The sequence below is a fragment of the Myodes glareolus genome, chromosome 24 (genome assembly GCF_982192425.1).
Source record: "Myodes glareolus chromosome 24, mMyoGla1.1, whole genome shotgun sequence".
NCBI lineage: Eukaryota > Metazoa > Chordata > Mammalia > Rodentia > Cricetidae > Myodes > Myodes glareolus.
Window position 1 is genome coordinate 13307337 of NC_142049.1, and position 14528 is coordinate 13321864.

The following is a 14528-nucleotide window of genomic DNA, read 5'->3' on the forward strand; positions in this document are numbered from 1 at the left end:
AGCTGAGGATAGCTTTTGAATACGAGTATAAATATTGAGATATAGAAGGCAGTTTGAGGCTGTGTCGGTTTATTTAAACAGCAATAGCAAAGTCCCCACTTGGGCCTATGGCCTCCCTGGACATTGGTTATTAACAAGGATTGCAGTACCAGACATGGGTTCCCTCCTGAGGAGCAGGGCTCAGATTTAGTTATAGAATGTTAGCTACCTCAACATCTGTGCTCCTATTGTACAGGTGAGTCAATTTTACTTGGCAGTTCAGTTTATTTTGGTTGGTAAGGCTCACAGCTGGGTAAGACCACTGACACCCTTTCTCCGTTAGGAACCTGCAGAACGTCTTCTAGCACTTTGAAAGAGAGCTAGCGGGAACTTCGCAGCTCAGTTCTAGCTCGCTTTCTCTGCATCTTACAACCAAGGTGTGTGGTGTCTTCAGCAATATGTCCTTATCCTCTAGTTCTGGTGGGTAACCAGGAAAAGTGACAAAACACGTTGTCTTTGGGGCCTTTGGAGCCTTCCTGACCAAGGATCAGGTGTCTTTGCTTAGCAACCCACTTCTAGGAGCAGCCATATCTAGCCACATGAGGTGATTCCCTTCACTCTTATTATTTTTTTTAACTTGGGTTATAAAATAGCAGATTTCTGTATGGCATTTTTATATCTTTCATTTTCATTAATTGTCCCCAAACATCCTCATCTCTCCAACCCCTCCGCCTTCCCCCTTGCAATCTTTCCACTCCTTGTTTTCCCATCTTCCCTGTTCTGTTCTCCCTCCTCCTGCAGGGCAATCCTCACCCCTAAAGGCCCCTCCCTTGTTTTCCAGGTCCCATCCACAGGTGTTCCATGTTAAACAAACCACAGAAGAGTCAAAGCTAGGATCTTAGGATCTTGATACGAGCGAGAGCGTGCGGCATTTGTCCTTCTGGGTCACTCTGTACAAATTATTTCGGCTTCTTCTGTTTGGTTGCAAATTTCACAATTTCATTTTTCTTTACAGCTGAATAAAATTCACACGTGTGTATTTATAGATTTCATTATTCATTCATAAGCTGGTGGACATCAAGTCAGCTTTTGTTCCCTAGATATTGGGAAGAGCACAATGATGGACATGGATATGGAGGTATTTTTGTATTATAAACCACAGTCCTTTGGGGACATGCCCAGGAGCAATGTGTCTGGGTCATATGTTAATTAATTAATTAAATTGTTTTTATTGAGCGATATATTTTTCTCAGCTCTCCTCCCTTCCTCTTCCCTCCCTTTCTACCCTCTCCCATGATCCCCATGCACCCAATTTACTTAGAAGATCTTATCTTTTCTTCATTTTATATTTTTTGCTTTTTTTTTTTTTTACCAAAAATCAGGTGTTCGTAGGTGTATGGATTGATATCTGGGTCTTCAATTTGGTTCCATTGGCCCTCCTGTCTGTTTTTATGCCAATATCAGGCTGCTTTCAGTACTGTAGCTCTGTAGCAGAGTTTAAAGTCAGGGATTGTGATATCTCCAGAAGTTTTTTTATTGCACAGGGTTGTTTTGGCTGTCCTGGGTTTTTTGCTTTTCCATATGAAGTTGAGTATTGTTCTATAGAGCTCTATGAAGAATTTTGCTGGGATTTTGCTAGGCATTGCTTTAAATATGTATATTGCTTTTGGTAAGATTGCCATTTTTACTATGCTAATTCTGCTTACCCAAGAGCATGGGAGATCGTTCCATTTTCTGGTATCTTCTTCAATTTCTTTCTTCAAAGATTTAAAGTTCTTGTTATACTGGTCTTTCACTTGTTTGGTTAGAGTTACTACAAGATGTTTTATGTCATTTGTGGCTATTGTGAAGGGTGATGTTTCTCAGCCCATTTATCATCTGTATAAAGGAAGGCTACTGTTTTTTTCGAGTTATTCTTGTATCCAGCTACATTACTGAAGGTGTTTATAAGTTGTTGAAACCCCTTGGTAGAATTTTTGGAGTTGCTTATGTTAAACTATCATATCATCATCAAATAGTGAAAATTTGACTTTTTCTTTTCCAATTTATATCCCCTTGATCTTCTTTTGTTGTCTTATTACTTTAGCTAGAACCTCAAGTACTATGTTGAATAGATATGGAGAGAGTGAACAACCTTGTCTTGTTCCTGATTTCAGTGGAATCGCTTTGAGTTTCTCTCTATTTAGTTTGATGTTGGCTGTTGAATTGCTGTATATTTCCTTTATTATGTTGAGGTGTGTTCCTTGTATCCCTACTTTCTCCAATACCTTTATCATGAAGGGATATTGGAATTTGTCAAAGGCGTTTTCAGCATCTAATAAGAAGACCATGTGGGGTTTTCCCCCTCATTTGTTTATATGGTGGATTACATTGGCAAATTTTTGTATGTTGAAGCAATCCTGCATCTCTGAGATGAAGCCTGCTTTGGTCATGGTGGATGACTTTTCTGATGTGTTTTTGGATTTGGTTTGCCAGTATTTTATTGAGTATTTTTGTATCAATGTTTATGAGTGAGATTGGTCTTTATTTCTCTTTCTTAGTAATGTCATTGTGTGGTTTGGGTAGCAGGGAAATTGTAGCCTCACAAAAAGAGTTTGGCAGTGTTCCTTCTGTTTCTATTGTGTGGAACAATTTGAGGAGCATTGGTATTAGTTCTTCTTTGAAAATCTTGTAGAATTCTATACTGAAACCATCTGGTCCTGCCTTTTTTTGTTTGTGTTCTTGTTTGGGAGACTTTTGATGACTGTTTCTATTTCTTCAGAAATTATAGGTCTATTTAATTTGCTTATCTGGTCTTAATTTAATTTTGGTAAGTAAGTGATATTTATCCAGAAAATTGTCCATTTCCTTTATATTTTCCAATTTTGTGGAGTACAGGTTTTCAAAATATGAACTAATGATTCTCTGGATTTCCTCTGTGTCTGTTGTTATGTTCCCCTTTTCATTTTTGATTTTGTTAATTTGGATGTTCTTTCTCTGCCTTTTGGTTTGTTTGAATAATCTACCTATTATCCCATTCAGTTTCTCCCCCCTTTTTTTTTTGAGATCTCTAGGCCTACATAATTTCCAACCCAACCCCCAGCCCTATGCGAGTAATTATCAACTCCTAATGGGGTCACTCACCATGAGAAAAAACTTTGTTGTGAGAGGGGCGTCATCTTCTAGAATTGTTTTCTGCTGTCATGGCGGCGATGTTTTTTTCTATGGGATCCTGTAAAAGTAAAATGATGGTTAAATTTCAAAATTGCTGTTTTGTATAATTACAAATGATCTCTGAGTAGTTGCTAGGGTTTTTGTTTTTGCCTTTTTTGAAGTTCTTATTTGGAGTTCAGGCCAGAATGTTGAAAGAAGGTACACCATTTCCACAGCTGGTACTCAAAAACCAGTCTCCTAGTTGCACTATTGACATCATGACATCATGCCAACGAGATGGAGCTGTTGTTGTGGGGCCTCATCTTCTTCCTGGAAGCTTTAAAGATTGCTTCAGGAAAATCTACTGTTCATTGCTGAAAACTTAAACATCATTCATATAGACATATATTCAACAAAAGATGCAATATGGACAAAATGGGCATGAAGGAAAGTAAAATATTTTCTTAAAATCTTTCTGTCCCTTACCAGATGGCTCCTGACATGAGACAGAAATTCTAAATTTTTCTTTTAACAACATGCTTGCATTTAGAGAAAGATAGAGCTATCATCCATCTCCAAAGCCAGCTCTGATTTTTTTAATTAGAGATGTATACATGTGAAGATAATCAAATTTTACCATGCAGATTACACAGCATCGTAAGTCTGTTTTCTTTCTGCTTGTTGATTCTTTCTGGATAGCTATGTTTTCATCTTTAGGCATCTAGATGCCCAAGGTTTTTTGACTCTTTGAAGATGAGTATTTTTTTTTTGCAAAGACAAGAATAGAACCCTGCCCCAACCCTTATGAGATTTACTTACTCCCTGTATGATTGTCACCCCTGCTTTCTCAAGAGGTTTTTCTCTTTCAATTGAATCTTTATTAATTTTGTTGGTATAAACAGCTTTTCTTCTCCTGTGGAAACAAGAGTAAAACCCCTTCCCCAACGTAGCATATCTCATGGTTTCCATTGTGAGTTCAGCACATCCTTGAAATACACCGGCTGATTTAATTCAGAAGTTTTTTCTATTATGCAATGTCTCTCTGCTGCTGTTGTTCTTTTCTCATTAGCGTTAAGAAAATTCAAGGTTAATAAAGCTTTATGCAATCTATTTCTGGGGGTATTTTCCATCCTTTTCTGTTTGTTTAGCATATCTGTTATAGTTCAGTTTGATCTTTCTGTAACTGCCTGACCTGTAGGATTGTTTGGAATACCTGCAATATGCATTATATTATAATAAGCAAAAATTGCTTTATTTTCTGAGATACATATGTTGGACCATTGTCTGTCTTTATTTGTGCAGGCCCATGATGGCCATAACTTCTAATAAATGCATGATTACTGAATCAGCCTTTTCTGAGCTCATTAAAAACTTGAATAAATGTCAATGGTGTGGTGTACATATTTTAATTTTCCAAATTCTGTAAAGCGAAACACAACCATCTGCCAGGTTTCATTCCTTTGAGTACCCTTTGGGTTGCTCCCTGCAGGTAACAGTGTTTGGTTATAGAAAGAGCAGGTATGACATCTCTTTATAATCTCCTTAGCTTATTACCATGTAATAGAAAATTCTTTCTTTAAACCTCTGCTATTGACATGATGTTTCTTATGAAATTCTGAGACCCTCAGCACACTTTCAACCAATAATTGATCAGTTTCTGCATTATCTTGTGCTAGAGGAACTGGCAGACCCATGTGGGATTGGATTTGTGTTATGTATATGGGACAAAGCCTATTCCTGACTGTATCTTGAACTTGTATGAATAATGAAGTCAATTCTGTATCATCTGGTATAAATTCAGCAGTTTCAATATACAAGACAACTCCTTCTGCATATTGTGAATCAGTAACTGTATTGAGAGGTTCTTTAAAATCACTTAGTACCAGGAGAGTGGCATATAATTCTGTCTTTTGGACATAATTATAAGGTTGTTCCACCTTACTTAATTCTTCTGATTTGTAACCGGCCTTTCCTGATTTATTTGCATCAGTATAAAATGTATGAGCTCCAGTTATTGGTGAGTCACGTACAATTCGGGGAAGAGTCCAAGTAGTTCTCTTTAGAAGGTTAAGTCTATCACTTTTGGGATAACTGCTATTAATCTCTCCTAAAAATTTAGCACAAGCTCTTTGCCATGGTTCATTGTCTTTCCATAATTTTTTAATTTCATCAGCAGTAAAAGGAACCATAAATCTCTGCTGGGTTTATACCTGCTAGTTGATGAAGTCTCAATTTTCCTTTTATAATTAATTCAGACACTTTATATTTTTTTTATTTTTTCCATATAAGTTTTTTACTTTTTACTTGATTTGTGTGGTGAAAAGATCCATTCTAAGATAATATCTTCCCTCTGCATTAAAATTTCTCTCAGGGAAATCTGGAAGACAATTTGACTAGAATACAATTAAGATTTGGATTAACTCTATGTACATGTGCCTCCTGTAATTTCTCTTCAACAACCATCAGTTCTTTTTCCACTTCAGCTGTTAATTCTCTGGGACTATTAAGGTCTTTGTAACCATATAAGATTTTTTTAAATGAACTAGTAGGGCAGGTGTTATTCCAACAGCTGGTCATAGACTGGAAATACCTCCTAACAATTTTTGAAAGTCATAAGAGTCTGCAATTGGTCTCTCCTAATTTGTGCCTTTTGTGTTCTAATTTTCTGTTAACCTATTGAGTAACTGAGGTAATTGATAGAATCTCCTCATTGTGTTTTTTCAGGAGCAATTTGTAATCCCCATTTAGGCAAAACTTTCTTCTTCAAACATTCTTTCTAAAGTATATGCATTTTAATCAGATATCAAAATGTCATCCACGTAGTGGTAAATTATAGACTTAGGAAATTGCTTACGTATTATTTCTAATGGCTGACTTACAAAGTATTGGCACACAGGGTAGGACTACTGAGTATTCCTGATGGGAGGATAGTCCATTGGCATCTCCTAGTAGGCGGAGAATTATTATAAGTAGGCACTATGAAGGTAATTTTTTCTCCATCCTTTTCTTGTAAAGGTATAATGAAGAAACAATCTTTCAAATCAATTACTATAAGAGGTTATCTTTTTGGTAATAGAGAAGGCAGAAGAATTCCAGATTGTAGAGGGCCCATAGGTTGGATAACCTTGTTGACAGCTCTTATATCTGTCACCATTCTCCATTTTCCAGATTTCTTTTTAACAACAAATACAGGAGAATCCAAGGACCGGTTGATTCTTCAATATGGTGAGCATCTAATTACTCCTGTACCACCTATTCTAAAGCTTGCAGTTTGTCTTTCGTTAAAGGCCATTGTTTAACCCATATGGGTTTCTCAGTTAACCATTGTAAATGCAAGGTCATTAGTACCTCTGAAGGTTTGTTAGTTACCATTTTAACTATCATATGTCATGGGGAGTTCCCCCTCCTCCGGTCTTGCCTATTTTGTATTCTGTGGGCCTCTTCTACCTGGATGAGTGTCTCTTTACTCCAGGTTTGGTAATTTTCTGCGGTTTTATTGACAGTATTAACTATGCCTTTGTACAGGAATTCTCCCCTTCTCTGCCCAAAAATGTATTTGTTTTTTTTAAGGTGTCATAAAGTTTTTGTGCGTTCCAGTCATGTGTTCTTATTGAATGATTCAGTTTTTCTACTTTGTCTTCCATCCCTGTGTTTTTGACATGATTCATTCTGTTGGTGAGGCTTTTCCACTGAACTTTTATTAGGATTATTGAGTTTTCATTTCCTGTTCATTTCACTTTGGGGTTTCTTTAGTGTTTCTATCTCTTTATTGAATTCAACTTTCATATCCTGCATTATCCTTACAATTTCTTTTATCCATTTGTTTTTCTTGTATTTCAGTTATTTTGTCTCTATTCTCTTTATATTCATTCAGGTATTTAGTTGTGTCTTGTCTGAATGCTTTAAACTTATTGAACACACTTGTAATTGTTCTTTTGAATTCTGTGTCTTGAATTTCATCTAAGTTGTTTCCCTAGGGAATGTTATTATAGGACTGGTGATGGAGAAGAGGGGTCATGCTGTTTTGGTTTATCATATGGTTTGTATTTTCACCATGTGGATTTTAGCATGCTGGTTTCCTATTGGTGTAAATTTTAGGCTGCCAGGCTGGGATCCTGAGGTGAGGATGATAGATTGGGTGGCTTGAGGGTAGCCTCAGGAGTGTGATGCCAAGGTTGCTGAGGCAGGGGTCCCAGGGAAGGTAGGGTCTCTTACTGGGGCCAGGGTCAGAGGAGCTGAGTAGAGTAACTATGGTGTGTAGCACCTAGGGCATTATGGTACAGGTGTTCAGGACAGGTTCTCAGTCTGAAGGGACTCTATGAGACTAGAGGTGGCATAGACCAGGACCAGAGCCTGGGGAAGCAGCAGGGTTGGTTACCACAATGTGGTCAGAAGGCCCCCGTGGCAGTTGTTGGGCACGGGATCAGAGGTGGAACTGTCCAGAGTTGGATTTTATTGGCTAGTCTATGTGACCTCTCAGAGTGGGTAAGCTAGAATGTATAGGCCGAATTTCTATGACTATGGTAGAGGGAAAAATTGAAGAATGTTAGATTGGCAGAAAGGTAAAAGATGTTGAGGGTTACCCTGGATGCATGGCAGAAGAGCCTTAAACAGAAGGTGGCAGAGGAATAGAGAGAAGTCAGTGTCTAACCGAAACATCTGACTTAGGGCTTGACTTGCACATTAAGATAATTAAAAGGCATCGGGACACTTTGGAAGCATGGGCTTGTGTGTCATGGCTATAGATGATGCTAGGACAGAAAACGCAGAAGGTCTCAGAAACAGTCTCCATCTGGTGGGAGTGGGAATGCCTCAACGCCAGCTTTTCCATGAGGGTCTAGCCTGGGCTTTCATTGTTGAGCTGCTGTCTCAAGCCTGACCCGAAAGTCATGCAAGTCACTCACTCCCTATGTTCCTGCTTCTCTGACTTCACCCTTTGCAACTAAGACGACAGGATGGTTTCTTTCTTTCTTTTTGTCTGTCTTTATTTTTGGTGATTTGACTCTGGGGCCTCCCATGTGAACTGGTCGTTAGCCCTCTGTGGCCCTTATGTAGATTTTTGATGGCTTCAGAGTGGACCGTGGGTCTCTCTCTGGTTGGCAGTCATCCATGTGCATACAGTTCTCCTGGAGAAGTGGGATTCAGACAAGAGACTTTTGTCATGGCAGCCCCCAGCCCAACATTCCAGCCATGCTTCTGCCTCCCCCAGCTTTTCCCAGCTGTGGCCACTGAGTCAACGCTCTGAGACCAGGCTGATATCAGGTAGGGAGAGCAAGACTAACCTCTACACGGTGGGCGTATTATCCTTTAATCCTCCAAGGAGAGAATAAAGTCATGATGTTCTGGAGTAAGCCCTTTGCTTTAGTTCTGTTTCCTAAGTTGTGTCTGTCTAGATTTCCCTGGATACTCTCTGGGTCCCCATGTGCTTCATGGGTCCCTCTCTAAGTTCATACTTGAGTTACCTCCCCTATTTATTTATCTGTTTAAACGCAGGCTTGTGTATATGGGTGCATATGGACATGGAATACACATACGTGTGTGTTCAATCTATCACTGCCACATCCAATCTAGAATATTCTGTCCATCATTTGTCCTCATATGGGATTAGGGTGGCCAGCAGCTGCTGCCTTGAATGGAAAGGGTCAGAGTAAGAGTCAGAACACTTCATCCCCGAAGAAAGGAGACAAGCTGTTGCGCAGGAGGGAAAGCCAGAGATCCTGCAGTGTGGGAGTCTCCAGGAATGGTCCAGAGAGTGGTCAGTTTCCATGGTGAAGAAGCTGGAGAGAAAGAGCAAGGCTGGAATCAGAGTAGAGAGCACCCCTGGGGAGGAAACAGAGGCAGGGACGGCAAAGGACTGGCTTGCAAGTAGCCGTCCACTGCTCAACCCCCTCAGCGGAGTTCCAGTTCGACCAAGAGCTGGCTTGAGTCAGACCCACGAGGATGGAAGAGGGCGCTGAAGCTGAGTGGGCATATGAGTGCCCAGCTGGCATACGGCAGCATCATGTCTGGCCCAGGGCATGCGCCAAGAAGTCCTTGCCACACTGAATTGACTTCCTGGTGATTTGGCAAATTTCTCACTGTGACCCACGCTTGCTCTTGGGAATTCGTACATAGTTCATATGTATTGTTATTTTGGAATTTATGAGTCGGCCACAGATGAATACCGATGAATATGAATTTATGTCTGTGCACGTATGTATACACAATGCAAAAAATACATAATAGAAAACACTTGCAAGAAAACACGGAAAGCTTCCAGAATTAAATGAGACACTATGTCTCTGAGTCTTCAGAAAACAGTCTATAAGTTAAACATATAAGACACAGCAGGTATAAAATACGTGGAAGGTGATTAAGCTTGGATCCATTTCTGCAGTTTGCTAAAGAGCCCACTGCCAGGAATCCCTGTGGATAAGGCATCCCTGGCCCAAGTATGTTTGGCTCTTCTTGCTGGTGTTTATGGACAGAACAGTATAACCAATGACTCCTTAGTCACCAGCACTGGGGACCGAGTTGGATTTGGGAGTAGAGAAGGTGGGCAGTGGTCATTAGGACTCTCATTGCTTCTGTGATTCCTTGTTTTTAAGAAAGTCATTTCTGCTGGGCGATGGTGGTGCATGCCTTTAATCCCAACACTCAGGAGGCAGAGGCAAGCAGATCTGTGAGTTCAAGGCCAGCCTAGTCTACAGAGCAAGTTCCAGGACAGGCTCCAAAAGCTACAGAGAAACCCTGTCTTGAAAAATCAAAAAAAAAAATTTAAAAAATCATTTCCCCTTTATGTATCAGCACCCCCATGCTTGTACTGAAAGGTCACCATAGAACGAAAGATTCTGCAGGTGTTCAGTAGCTCTCCGGGGCCTGCTAAGGTAGGGGCAAAGACAGCAGCCATATTTCTGTTACTTGTCCTGCCAGGACAACTTCACATTGGTCCATTTCAGGGCCTGCTGTCCTGTGCTTTGAGAAAAGAGGTTGGTTTGCTCAAGACACTTGGCTTAGATCCTCCAGAAATAATGGTTTCCATGGATCAGTCCAGGTACCAAATATCATTGCTCTCTTACCTCGTGGCCGATGTGATGGGACTTGTCACTGATGCATTTGTTGAATTCTGGGTTGCGAAACTGCTTGGCACTTGTGGCTGGTTTTGTCTGACTATTGGGTGTAAATCCCACCTCTGTCATTTCTTAGTTCTCTGGCCTGAAAGTTATTCCCTAGGCTCTCTGAGCATCGTTTCTATAGTTTCACATGGGGGGGGGGATACGAGGCTTGATCACAACATCTGTTTTGTTTCATTCTTTGTATTGTATGAAGCTCAAGCATTAGCTGACAGCTGAGCAGGTCTTGCGGTCTCTAATCACTGAGCACCTACCAGAACTTGTGGGTTGTTCCTCTGTGGCTTATACTTAGCAAATCACCCAGGTTAGAGAGCCAACCTGTGCATTTGTTCTTCTCTGGATACTGCTTGAGGCCCAGTTTATCCTTACCACCAACGTCTAAAAATGAAAAAGTATTTAAAATGACATCAGTAGATATACTAGATTATATCATTTTACTCATTCCCTGAGTCAAAAAAAATGACGGAAGCCTATGAACATTTAAAAAATAACAGGTTGGTTGAACAATGTTTAGTGGTGATGGTTATACTATGTTGCTCACTTGACAAGGTCTAGGGTCATCTATGAGACAAATCTCTATGCATGTCTGTGAGGGAGATTGCAAGACAGTTTAATGAAGGAGAGAAGTCCTACCTTGAACGTGAACAGCATCACAGTTTGGGGTAGGGTCCCGCACTGAATAACAGGGAGAAAATAGACTGAGCGTGGACATTTGTCTCTCTGCTTCCTGACTGCTAACACAATGTGACCAGCCACCTCACATTCCTTCCCCCATGCTATGGCTTCAGATTGTGAGCCAAAAGAGACCCTTCCTTCCTTGAGTTCGTTCTTGACAAATGTTTTGTCATGGCAATGAAAAAAATAATTAATGTGAACAAGAGTGTTGATCTTTCGGTGGACTTAACATCCTTGGGTTGAAAAACACATGGTTTAATGCCATCATTAGGCCTAAACTGCTTTCCTGGGTTTTCTGAGTCATTTGTAGCTCTCTTGGGTCTCTGTTGTGCAGACTTTCCCCATCACTGCATGTGGTGGCTCTGTCTGTAAGAATGTGTGGGGTGTGGCCAAGGGATGGAAAGTCAATGCCGGTGTCTTCTGAGGACAGAGTCCGGAGGACAGCAGGTCACTTGCTCCCTCCACAGTGCCTTGGAGGCCTCTCACGAATGGTTTGAAAATGCCACAGGGGAACACAGAAGTCCAGGAAATGGGTGATGGGAGTGAGAGTCAAGTGGGGTCTCCATCATTGAGCAACATCCTCCTCCCAATCCTGAATATGTGTTTAATTAATTTGGCACGGATTGAAACAATGGCTTGTTCCTGGAATGCAGGGTTAATGTAATGGGTCATGGGATAAACAAAGGAATATTTGCGAAACTAAAAAGCAACTCCATTTGTCTTCTCCATATTTAATTTTGTGTCGTCATGCAGGTACATGAGCAATATACTGTTTTGTAATTGGTCTTGCTCACTTAGTACAATCTCATAGACCTCTTCCTGTGACTGTAAATGCCACCATACCTCCCTTGTTTATTTAGCCTGTTTCCAGGGCCACTGCAGTTGGGGACCATGGAAATGGCAGGCAGGGCGAGGCTCTCCTAGTGCGTCCTACAGACCCAGCATCTGGGACGTTCACTACTTAATCAGCACAGAGTACAGATAACAGTAGAAGCCCTGTTCTAGGTCCCCACCCTCACTCAGGGTGACTCCCGGGGAGCTGTTCTGACCTCAGGTGCTGACAGCAGGGGCCTCTCTTGGACCCCCCATGATTGCTCTGAGAAACAATGCTGATCTAAACCCACCTTCTTTGGTTGTGGGTATCTACCCCATAGGGGATCACAGAACTCAGTGCGAGGGTTGGGAAAATTTGCCAAGAGTGAAAGGATTCTGAATGTACCATGATAAAAATCTCCTTTAAATCCAACACTTACCAAACTGAAGGTTTTCCTGGAAGTCCTGGCTTGTGCTCAGGGATTCTCACAGCTTTATAGCCGCTACCACTGTGTCTCACAAAGTCAGCCATGCAGGCAAGTTAACACAGTCTGCAAAGCCACTGCTCAGATGCGAGACTACGCCACGAATGGCAGTGGTTTGCACAGTGTATCCAAAGTTTCCTCCTCTGTTTCTGAAATGTGGTGGGCTAGTTACAGATAGCAAAGACTTAACAGTTTTCTGCCATCATGCCCCTGCATGTAGGTATTAAATTTGTGAACTTATGGATTGCGTTCTGATAGAATGCTTGATTTTAAAAAAACAAAACAAAACAAAACCAAAAACAATGTCTGTGAGACAAACACTGGCCAAGGTGAGGAGACTGGAATATTCCACCTTAGACAGGACGTCTGCATCATAATTCCCTCCAAAGACCCAGGGGACAGTGTGAAAAGAGCGGGGAGAGAATGTCAAAGGTGGAGGTGGTGGACGGCCACAAAGAAAGAGCATTATTCAGACCCAGCAGGGCAGCTGTGCATACGAACTCACAAAAATTGTGACAGCATGCACAGGACTTACTCAAGACAGACTAAACGACAACGGGGTCGGGGAAAGGTGGGCACCACGTCCACCCCTAGCTAAGGAGCTACTGACAACTGGTGGATGCTGGGAGAGAGAGAGAGAGACGGTCAGTTTGCTTTAAAGGTATGGATCCAGTGGAGCGCAGACACCCGAGAGAATGTGGGCAGAGCAAATTGGACTCAATGAATTTTAAAAAAAGAGAGAAGAGAGGTCACAGAATCGGAGGACGGGAAGGAAGGGATGGTGAATCTGGGAGGAGGTGGGGGTGAGGGGTGAATATGATCAAAATATAGTCTATGAAATTCTCAATGAGTTACTCAAAAATTGCTGTAAGCTGCTGACTTGAGTTTTATTAAAAATGTATTACATGTATTTCATCTTGGGGTTAGGGCAGAATTTCCAGCCCTTTCTGAATAGCCCTACACCACTTTGTTACATATAGACGCTAAGCGGTGTTCTCAGTACTGATGATGAGAAAATCAAAATAATGGCCAACTCTACATTCTGCGGAGTCAGATACTCCCCTAAGACTTAGCCTTTTATGTAAAAAATAAAGAATTCTTCTCATTTAATAAATGGCAAAAATTGTAGAGATGCCAAAGAATGGTCTTAAAATAAAGGTCTTTATGATTTGTTGATAAACTTTCGATTTGAGTATCTATTTAAAATACCCATATCCCCAAGGACATGTAAAAATTTTTTGAGTGGAAAGTGGTCATGAGGGAAAAAAATTAAGAAGCCTTAATCTGAGGTATATTTGTGTGTGTAGGTGTGTTACTAGTGGAGCATGACAGGGGTCAAAGGGTTCAGGGTACCGCTATAGGGTCCTCTTCTAGGAAGATGCAGGGCATTTGAGAGCTGCACCAGGGTCTGTCTCAGGTTGTCCGTTTCGACCCCGAGTCTGTTTAGAGCCTCCTCCCTTAGAGCCTCCCCGCTTTCAGTTCTGTTTGCCCACTTACCATGTATCCTTTTTGTCTTTTCAGTGAAGAAATCCAAGGATTTGTCTAAGCCAGAAGTCAAATTGGTCACTTAAACTAACAGTACATCTTGTTCAAGTCCAAAAGTACTACCCAGTAGAAGGAGGCAAAGAGGGAAAATTGGGCAGAGCAGCCTGACAGCATTTAACAGTGCCCTGGAACCCCTGGTCTTTGATCCCTCCTTTTCCAGACACGGGGCAGGAGCCCAGAGCTTTCTGTTTGTCTTAATTAAAGTCAGCCTCCTCCTTCCCCAGAGCCCCTCTGCCCTTCTGGGGACACAGGCTGCATTCACCATCAGCCCCTCTGCCCAGACCCTGTGCAACTTTATGAAAGGCGTTTCCCACTTGGATTGAACAGGCGCTGTGTTTGTGTGTGAGGGAGAAAATGAATCACTGTAACGTGGGGCTAGGATCTGGGGTGTTGTGTTTGTCCCATGCAAGTACATAAACACAGCAGAATTCTCTGGAAACATTAGGGGCGGGCACAGAGACTGGAGTGATTCGGTGGCCCCAACAGTGGGGCACATTTTCCATATGTCGGACCTCTCTGGGTTCTGCCCTCTCACGGCGTTCTCCAAGCCCACGGGAAAGGCTGAGGTTTTTTTGCATTTCTGTCTGTGGTCCGGGAAGAGGCATAGGATCCGAGGGCTCCCTCCAGTCCAGTGAAATACACACTCGCTTCACACGGAGGCCGGAGTTGGAAGCGACCGACCGTTGAGAAACGTTAAAGATTTTCTGGCAGTGGGAAAGGGATTTTTTTCCCTTCCTCCCTCCCTGCCGAGGAAAAACAGTTCTAAAGAGAGAGTCACTTTGTAGTT

The 14528-nt window shown here is 41.6% G+C and overlaps 1 long non-coding RNA gene across 1 annotated transcript; it reads right to left on the bottom strand.

Moving 5' to 3' along the window:
* Positions 1 to 3101: 3101 nt before the first annotated feature.
* On the bottom strand, positions 3102 to 14398 carry LOC125401039 (uncharacterized). The gene is made up of 3 exons (XR_007232196.3): positions 13694 to 14398; positions 10478 to 10601; positions 3102 to 3190 (listed from the first exon to the last, which is right to left on the bottom strand). It is a non-coding gene; the product is annotated as an uncharacterized LOC125401039 (long non-coding RNA).
* Positions 14399 to 14528: the final 130 nt, after the last annotated feature.